The sequence below is a fragment of the Spermophilus citellus genome (genome assembly GCF_964194105.1).
Source record: "Spermophilus citellus genome assembly, chromosome: 3".
Classification (NCBI taxonomy): domain Eukaryota; kingdom Metazoa; phylum Chordata; class Mammalia; order Rodentia; family Sciuridae; genus Spermophilus; species Spermophilus citellus.
Window position 1 is genome coordinate 24,920,478 of NC_138184.1, and position 8,918 is coordinate 24,929,395.

The window sequence follows — 8,918 nt, forward strand, 5'->3', positions numbered from 1 at the left end:
GTATGCCTTGTGGTTTTGATTGCGAGCTGCTAATTTTCATTAAAATCTTATATGTGAGAATGGCTTGAGGTCTGGATCAGGGTGAATTCCTCCAGAAAGGATGTGTGTTGCCTTCTAGAGGCAGACTTTTATTGCTCATTTACCTTACATTCTGGGTGCAGCCCTTTGGTGCTTACCACTGGACTCCTCTTACACACCCCTCTTTAGATGAGTCCTGGGATTTTTGCCCTGCCCCTCCCCCTCTGCAGTCATCCAAGCAGAAGCATAAGGTCTCCAGGGCCTAGCAGAGGTCTGTCAGGTAAAAGCTTTTTCCAACGCTCTCTCCCATCTAAGGGTTTCTGTTTCTATTTAACTTTGGAATCATCAGAGCTTTTTAAAGTGTTTTAAATTTTTCTCTTTTAATATTTTATCCATTCTTTAGTTGTTTTGGCTACAAAAATTGTTCAATGTATCTAATTCTCTGTACTGACAGAAATGTCATTTTAGGTTCTTCTTTAAGCACCACAGTTTCTTAATATAAAACCATTATCACATATTCCTTTCTTTGTTAGCACTTTGATTTTGTTATATGTGGATAATAATTATATATATGTATGTGTGTGTGTGTATACCAACATCATATACATATGGTGTTGGTGTTGTTTTCCGATTGCAAGAAGAGACTGTGAGTCTCTAATTAGCAGATTTGTGAAAAACGTTTTTTCTCCTGAGAAAACATGTAGTCAAAAGCTTTATTCGAAAAAAAATATAGCAACCATTACACAGAAAGTTAAGAATAATCTTTAAATATGAGTTTAAATACAAATTTAGTATGTGCTTAGGAAAATATAAATTCAGTGGGTGTTTAGGAAAAGTGGCATGGTCTTCAAGCTTGCTTCCGTGCTTCATCTTATAATCTTCTTTTTCCATTTCTGTAATTATAAAATCACCTATTGATAGTATTTGTGAAACTATCATGTAGACACGTGATCTCAACATTTTAATGTTTTCCCTTAGATGTTGTTGCTGAAACTCTCCAAGCCTCGTTAATTAACTGTGATGAAGATACTGTGTGTGAGATCCTTCTCTGTAACACATCTCCTTGTGCTTCTAAATTTCTCTGTTGCTGAGGCTGTGATGCCCACTCTGCCTGCCTCTCCTTCCTTTTGGCCACAGGACTAATAATAAAATTTCCCACTAACAGATTCTATGTCTTAAATTAAGTGTTAGAAAGATTTTTTCGCTATGCAGCCCACAATGAGATCAATATGATTGCATCTTTCTTCCTAAGTGAGTGAAGGCAGAAATTGTCCTTATTTCTGCACAGTCCTTTTGACCCCTGCCCCATTTGGTGCTTTACATAATTTAGTGAAAGCTCAGTATACATACATATAGAAAGCAAGAGTCACAATTCAAGTTTTTGAACAGAGTTTGAATCTGCTATTGAGGCCACCCCATCTTCCTTCCTTCCTTCCTTCCTTCCTTCCTTCCTTCCTTCCTTCCTTCCTTCCTTCCTTCCTTCCTTCCTTCCTTTTTAGGGTAAGAGACATCAGAGTGGAGCCCAGGTCAGGTGTGGATGGTGTTCAGAGGCTAGCTCATAATTTAAGTGACCTCCAGCCATGCACCTGACCTTCCTGATTCCCTCTCCTTTAGGCCACTGACTTACTAATAGCTTGATGGTCCTTTACTACAGGAGCAGAGTGTTGGTAAATGAGACCTGGCCATTACAGGAGGTTGGAGAGTGAAAAATGGCCCAATGCTTGTCAGCCCTTCATGGTGGCCCTGTGGTCCTGGAGAAGCTGCAAGACCGAGTCTGCAAGGAGGATCAGGAAGCTCTCACCTCCCAGCTCTGAAGCAGCTTTTTTTCTTCTCTCCAATTAACTGTGCATAACAACCAAGAGTGAAACCAAGTGATTTAAGTAATAATTTATCATATTCAGTTCACCATTAACAGCCATCTAGTGTTTCCTTTGCCCTTTTAAATGAGTTTCTGTTCTGATGCACAGCTCTTCTGTGTATTCCATAAGCTTTTAGTGAGTGATTCCTCTCCCTCTCTCCCTCTCTCCCTCTCTGTCTCCTTGAGCTTTAAGGCACAGTGTCTTTCTGGAAGCAGCTGAGCCATCTCCCACCTAGCATCTTTTGTCCCATTCAATAAGGAACTGGACGAAAATTTATGAGCATGAACTCCAGGCTGGGTGTTGAGAGATACAGGGAAGAGGATACAGTCTTTTCTCTGGATTGGCTTTCAACCAACTGGAGGGATGAGGCTCACCCAACAAGTCTCAGGCAGGGAGGAAGGAGGGGACCGTATTTGTCAGTGTACATGATGTAGTGCAGGCTTGGGACCCGAAAGCGGTCAGACCCTGTTGTGAGAAGAGCTCTTGCAAGAAGAGGACTTGTACCAGTGCTGAATGCTTGTGTGAATTTGGGAAGGGCCTGGCAGGAGCACAGGTGTGGGTTTGAGAATGAGCATCTAGCATGAGGACAGGTGAGGTGAGGACAGGGAGGTGAGCCAGTTCCCAGTGAGGACAGCACTTTCCCTGCCTGTTTGCTATTTTATCTCCTCTTTGGGACTGCTTGACCTGTGAGCCTCTCTTTCTTAATATCTTAGTTTTAGTGAATGGGGAAACCTGACCTTCCAAAAGAAACTATATAGTGGCCACAGTGAAGTTTTAGATTTTCTGGGTCTGTTTCTTTCATGTCTTTATTTTTCTGGTTTGTGCATATGTGTGTAAATGTGCGTGTGTGTGTGTGTGTGTGTGTGTGTGTGTGTTTTGTGTAAATGAACACTTACCTGTGTTCTCAGGACCCTCATCATACACTTGGGTTTCTGAACTGGGACTGGGGTGGTAATAATAAGACATGGCAGCAGGGGCTGTAGCTTTGAGTCATGGGTGTTGTGAGATCCTGTGAACTCAGAGGCCCCCGTAACAGCTCTGCCCTATCTTAGGAACCTGTCATGTTCCCTGATGGTAGAGGATAAGCCCTGAGATTGGGAGGGCAGGAAGCCTGGGCCTTTGGAGGGGCTGAGGGAGCACCCACATAGCCTGCTTCTCTTGAGCAACATCCCAGGGCTTTGTGGGTGCTTTGAAGCCTCCATGTTTGGGAGATGACCACACTCCATTGCCCTCTTTTCAGGCGACACCATGCTGGGTGTTGTGGAAGAAAGGGCCTCGCCAGCCTTCCGAAGATCCAGAATGCTAATAGGCTGGACTGCCCAGAGCACAGATCACAAAGAATCCAAGAGAGAAGGCTGAGGAGGGAGAGGCTACAGAGGGAGAGCCATGGACTCGTTCTCTAGGCCTCTACAAGCAAGACACACAGTTCACCTCAAGGTTTCTGAGCAAAATGTTTTTAAAACCAGGCCTCATTAAAAAAAAAAATTAACCATGATTTCCAGTATCTATTTTTAACTTCTAAAACAAAATATAAAATCAAGAGCAAACTAAATAAAACAATGTCACCTTTAATTCCAAATTATGGTGACTTAATGAGCTGGAGGTACACTTCTTTAATGAAATTTCTCTTGGAGAAAGCATTTTATTTGTTTGAAAGCAATACTCAGATAAATTGTTTGAGATGGAGGATAAGACCCCAAGGGTATTACATGCAAAAAAAAATCGAGAGGGGCATCTTTTAAATTGTTATATTTAAGATGCTGAAAGAAATGTACTTCATTCCTGAGAGGAAATATGATGGGAAATTGAGACAAATAGAAAGAAATGAGGGCCCTGTGGGATTAGGGAAGGCCATCCCTTTTTTGTTCTGGGTTGTACAGTAGGAACTCCCTCCTTCTCTCCCCCACAGAAACATTGGTGAGATCCAGGTTGCTTCAGAATGCTTTTTATGAGAGCAGGCTCTTTAGGAGGGCTGGAAGAGGGGCAGCAGGAGTGACAGCAGAGAGAGAGGCAGCTGTCATCCGTGCTCTGATGAAAGGAAACATTCTTTTAATAGTGTCAAATGGCTGCAGGGTCAGGTATACCTGGAGGTTGGGTTGAAGTATTTTCCATGGCATTTGTGAGAGATTTTGTGTTCTTAATTTTAGAGGAGAGAGGATGGAGTCTTGTCAATATCAGACTTTGGCATGAAGCAATTAACCCGAGCCTGGGTGAGAAAGGGCTTCATCCCACTGGGATACCCAATCATTCCGCTTCTGAACTTGAACCTCATTTATTAGCCATTTCTCTCCCCTACACACATCGTGGAGCATCAGGTTCATTTCTAGAATTTGCTCCAGGAGTGCCAGCATCCACTTTCTATCTAGTTAAGGGGAAAATAGAGAAAGAAAGTTGAAAGGATCAAGTGGGGCATCATGAAGCAAACCTTTCTCCACTCTGTAGGGGACACTGGCCTGCAGCCCCTGGTCCCACAGGGTCAGATGGCAGCCTCACAGTTCACTCTGGCATGTTTCTTCCTGGCTCCCTTGCTCTGTGTGTTCCCTAAGGAGTGGCCATACAGATACAAGATGTCATGGCAACCACAGAGTTCTCTTTCAAAGGTTAGACCTGTTTGTCCCTCCCTTTTACAGACTTGGTGGTGCTGCCCCTTTAAGACTCTGTCTTGCCTCCCCATAACAGCCAACCAAGAAGAACTAAGCCAGGGTAAATTGAGAAAATATTTGAAACCTATTAAGCGTGGCAACAAGTTTATTGTGATTCCTAAGTTAATTATATCCTTTTTGACTCCCAGCCAGTCCCTTTACTGGGCTTCTATATAGACTTGGCCACCTATCCCAGCCTGGGGCTGGCGGCATGCCTGTCTGCCTTGTTCTTCCTCCTTTTCCTCCAACCACCTCTTCCCTGCTCCCTCCTGCACAGATAAGTCAGTGATTCATTGCAACTACAGTGTACAGGAGCTTAAACATGATAGGGGTTGTGGTGGGCATAGAGAATGTATATTTGTATCTGTGCACAGGACAGGGACATGGCAGCTGGCGGGTGGCCACGTATGTGAACATTATTAGCTCTTACCCCAACCACAGATAATTTTCTGACTTTACAAAGGGTGATCCCCAGATCATTTAAATCTCATGATTACTTTGTACATTACATGTTATCAGTGCCATTTTCTGGATGAAAAAAAAATGAGGCTCAAGAATTTTTAAAAAGAGAGGATACACCAGATGTGGCTGAACAAAGTGGGATTGAAGGTCAAGTTGTTTTCCCCTCTAAGTCATGTGTGTATGTTTCGCCTCTACACTATTCTGGTTCCCCCAAAATAGTAAAGTTGTTGCTCAGAAAGGTTGCATGATCCAGAAAGGTTTCAAAAGAGGTAGCCAGGGATTGAGAGATTATTAAGGGATTGGGAAAACCAGTGAGGAAAATGCAAGAAGAGAACACTGAAGCTTTTGCAGTACTTAGAGCAGGCACAGGGCAGGCGCAGGGCAGAAAGGGAAGTTTAGATGCATCACCTCATCTAATTCTTCAAACGTGATGATGTTGATGCTGTTCTCATTTGGGAATCCTTCAGGAATGACCTCTTGCTTATTCATCCACAGGTGGCAGTGACAGGTGCCTGACCCCCATCTCCCTGACCTCTGATCACTGGTTGAAAGCCAGAACCCTGAGCCAGGTAGGCCCACTCAGTCCCTTCTCCAGGTATTTGGTATCTGGAAGTAAAAGAAGTTAACATGTAAACATGGTGGTTGAGAACGTTCATTTTTCTATTAGATCTACTAAGAACAGAGAAAAGCAATAATATAGTGAGAAAGGAGAACAATGAGGTCATAGAATAGCAACAGAACCTATTTCCTCCTATTTGGAAATAGGAGGGATGTTAATCCCTGAGATCAGAAAATTTTCTTCCAGGATGACTTACTAACATGACTGATAAGTTGGTGCTGGCTGTGGGCAAGAAGCATTAGTTCCTCCAAACATGGGAAGTCTACGGGGCTGAAGGAGGTTTTCTTACAGCCTGGTGGTTAGCTCCCTCTATGGAGGGTAATCCAAGAGAGCAAGATAGAATCGGTGATGCCTTCTACAGAAACCAGACAAGGACTTAGAATTCTGATCCCTACTTTAAAAAGCTAGGCCACACTAGGAGAGACAGGACCTCCTAAACTTCCTGCAGATCTTCTTTGGTTTTAGTTTATAAGGGTCAGAGAGGATTCTCTTCCCTTGGATTTTGTAGGACACCCCTGTGTCTTGTCAAGGTGGGGTCTTTTATACTTATGTTAACCAGGGTTAGGATTCTGTTACTTGTAACCAAAAGAATCTTCAAATATAGATATGTGCAATTGGAAGCAGAGTGAACTAAATGTGAAGAATAGGCCCAAGGAATGAACAGCAGAAGTTGGAAGATGAAGTAATTTTTACTGTCATGTTGCAAGAGCTCTTGTGAGCTTGAGGTTGATACCTTTGCTAAGCACCTACATATATACACAGCTCTTTAACAAGCCCTCTGGAGGGAAAAGAATATACAAGAAACTACCTTTTAGGAAGTTTCTGACAACAGCAGCTGCCTTTGATGCTCTGGCCACATTCCCTCCGCCCACCTCCCATTCCAGCTAAATCTATGGTGGACAGTTTCTTTGCATCCTAATAGCATCCCACCTCAAGGGTCTGCCTTGCTTCTCTTGTCTTTTTTATCTCACTGCTTTCTCCAAAGCTCTTTTAGCCCATGAGAAATCATAGTCCAGAGATTTAGAAGTAGGAGGGACGTTAACCCCTGAGATCAGAAAATCTTCTTCCAGGATGACTTACTAACATAACTGATAAGTTGGTGCTGGCTGTGGGCAAGAAGCCTTAGTTCCTCCAAACGTGGGAAATCTACAGGGCTGAAGGAGGTTTTCTTACAGCCTGGTGGTTAGCTCCCTCTATGGAGGGTAATCCAAGAGAGCAAGATAAAATCGGCGATGCCTTCTACAGAAATTTTGATGATCATTTCGGAAATGATCTTCCAACATCCTGTTAGTTATACATGTCAGCTCTGTTCAGTTTGAGATAGGACTACCCAAGAACAAGACCTTCAAGACATAAAACATTTGGATAACCTTGAAGGTTGGGTACCATGACACTCCTGATAATAGGGGATGTAAATGCTCCATTCTCCTGACACTCAAGTATGTTCCACATAGTTCCTCAGAAGGACGCAGAGAGGCTGATCCACAATTGGCCACATGCATGATCATCTCAAGTACATACCTTTATTGTCTTCTCCTCCTTCTTAGACTTCTTTTCCTTGCTTCTCCACTCCCATTCCTGGAATCCCCTTCCAAATAAAGGGCAGTAAAGTGCCCGTCGAATGCTTTGGGGGGAACTCAAACCAAAATTCAAAGATAGTATCTCAGATAATTTTGAGATGGTATGGAACTGGTTGTGAAAATAGACTATGCACTGTGCAATTAGAATATTGAAGATTCATTGCATCGAGAGAGCTCAGAAAGGGACTGCATGATCAAGAAAGACTTCAAAAGAAGTAGCCAGGGATTGAGAGATTAAGGGATTGGGAAAAACAGTGAGAAAAATGCAAGAAGAGAATGCTGAAGCTTTTGCAGTGCTCAGAGCAGGCACAGGGCAGGCGCAGGGCAGGGGGGCAGAAAAAAGCATGATCTGGCTGGGGCAGATTGGCCACTGTGTGGAATGGAGAGGGGCTGGAGCAGGCTTGTCCAGTTGTAAGGCTGTAGGAACAGTCCAGATGAGAGGTGAGAAGGAGTCAGACAAGGGGAAAGCTGGCAGGATATCAAAGATGGGAGTGAAGAGCAAGACCCTACAAAGGAGGAGCAGGTAGGGCCTCTTTCCCAGGACCAGACCTATAGGACTGAAGACCCAGGGGTGGGTCTCAGGGAGGAGGAAGTTAACAGGTTTTTTATCCATTTACAAACAATTACAAAGCACTTGTGAGGTAATGGGTACTGTTCTAAGCTTAGAGGTATAGTAATGAGCAAGACTATGGAACTCTGTGTCCTCAATGAGCATATTTTCCTAGAAAGATCTATGTAGACTAACCTTTTTGTTTTCTTTATAGTGCCAGAGACTAGGCCTCCAGCATGCCAGGTAAGTGTTCCCCCAATAAGCTACACCCTTAGCCTTAGAAAGGCACTGGGCATGTGCAGGGCAGGGGGCAGAAAAGAACATGATGTGGCTGGGGCAGATTGGCCACTGTGTGGATCTATCTAGAAGAAAGATCTATCTAGAAGTCTCTTTTAGAACCCTAAAGGCAAATGCTTTCTGGGAAATAAATTCTGCACTTTTTAGAAAGTTGTCCACAGAATCAGTCAAAGCCCGCTCTCCTTGGCTTGTTCACTCAGAGGTTCCCCCAAATGCTCTGCTCACTCTGGCCACCCACCCTTTTGCTGTGGCGTACATCTACTTGTTGACATGGATGGTTTATTGGCAGTGAGATCCTAGCAGTGGTGCACATAAGGGAAACAGAAGACTCCGTGCTTATGCATAAATTTAAAAAAAGCTTAAGACCATATTGGTGCCATTCATGTCTATTGTTTGACTCAAGGTCGTGGAAAACATTGCTTCAGATTAGTTACTTCTTATTGGCTTCCCCAAGCCAATATCCATTCTTAAAGATTCACTTGAAATTGTCTACACATGCCCTGAACTTCCAGGCCTGTGCGTCCTCGCTCCTGCCTTTCCTGGAAAATCCATCCCTAACTTCTCTGCAATTGAGTTCTTATTCATCCTGTAAGCCTCAGCTGATATTCTACCTCTTCCTGGAAGCCTTCTCGGAAGGAGTTGCTTCCTGTTCCTGCTGTGAAAAGTCCTGTGCTTGTCCTTGCTTGCAAGACCCTTGATGGTCTGTGGCTTGTTTTATGACTCACCTTTTATTCTCAGAGACTGCATGCTCCTCATGGAAGCAGGGTTTGTATTTTTCAGGACCTAGGTATTCTGCAAGGGGGGGAGAATCTATGTCATCTTTGCCAAATAAATGGATGGGAGGCAAGGGTGCTATTAAATCTGATGTGTCTTACCTGGGTGGGGTGCAGA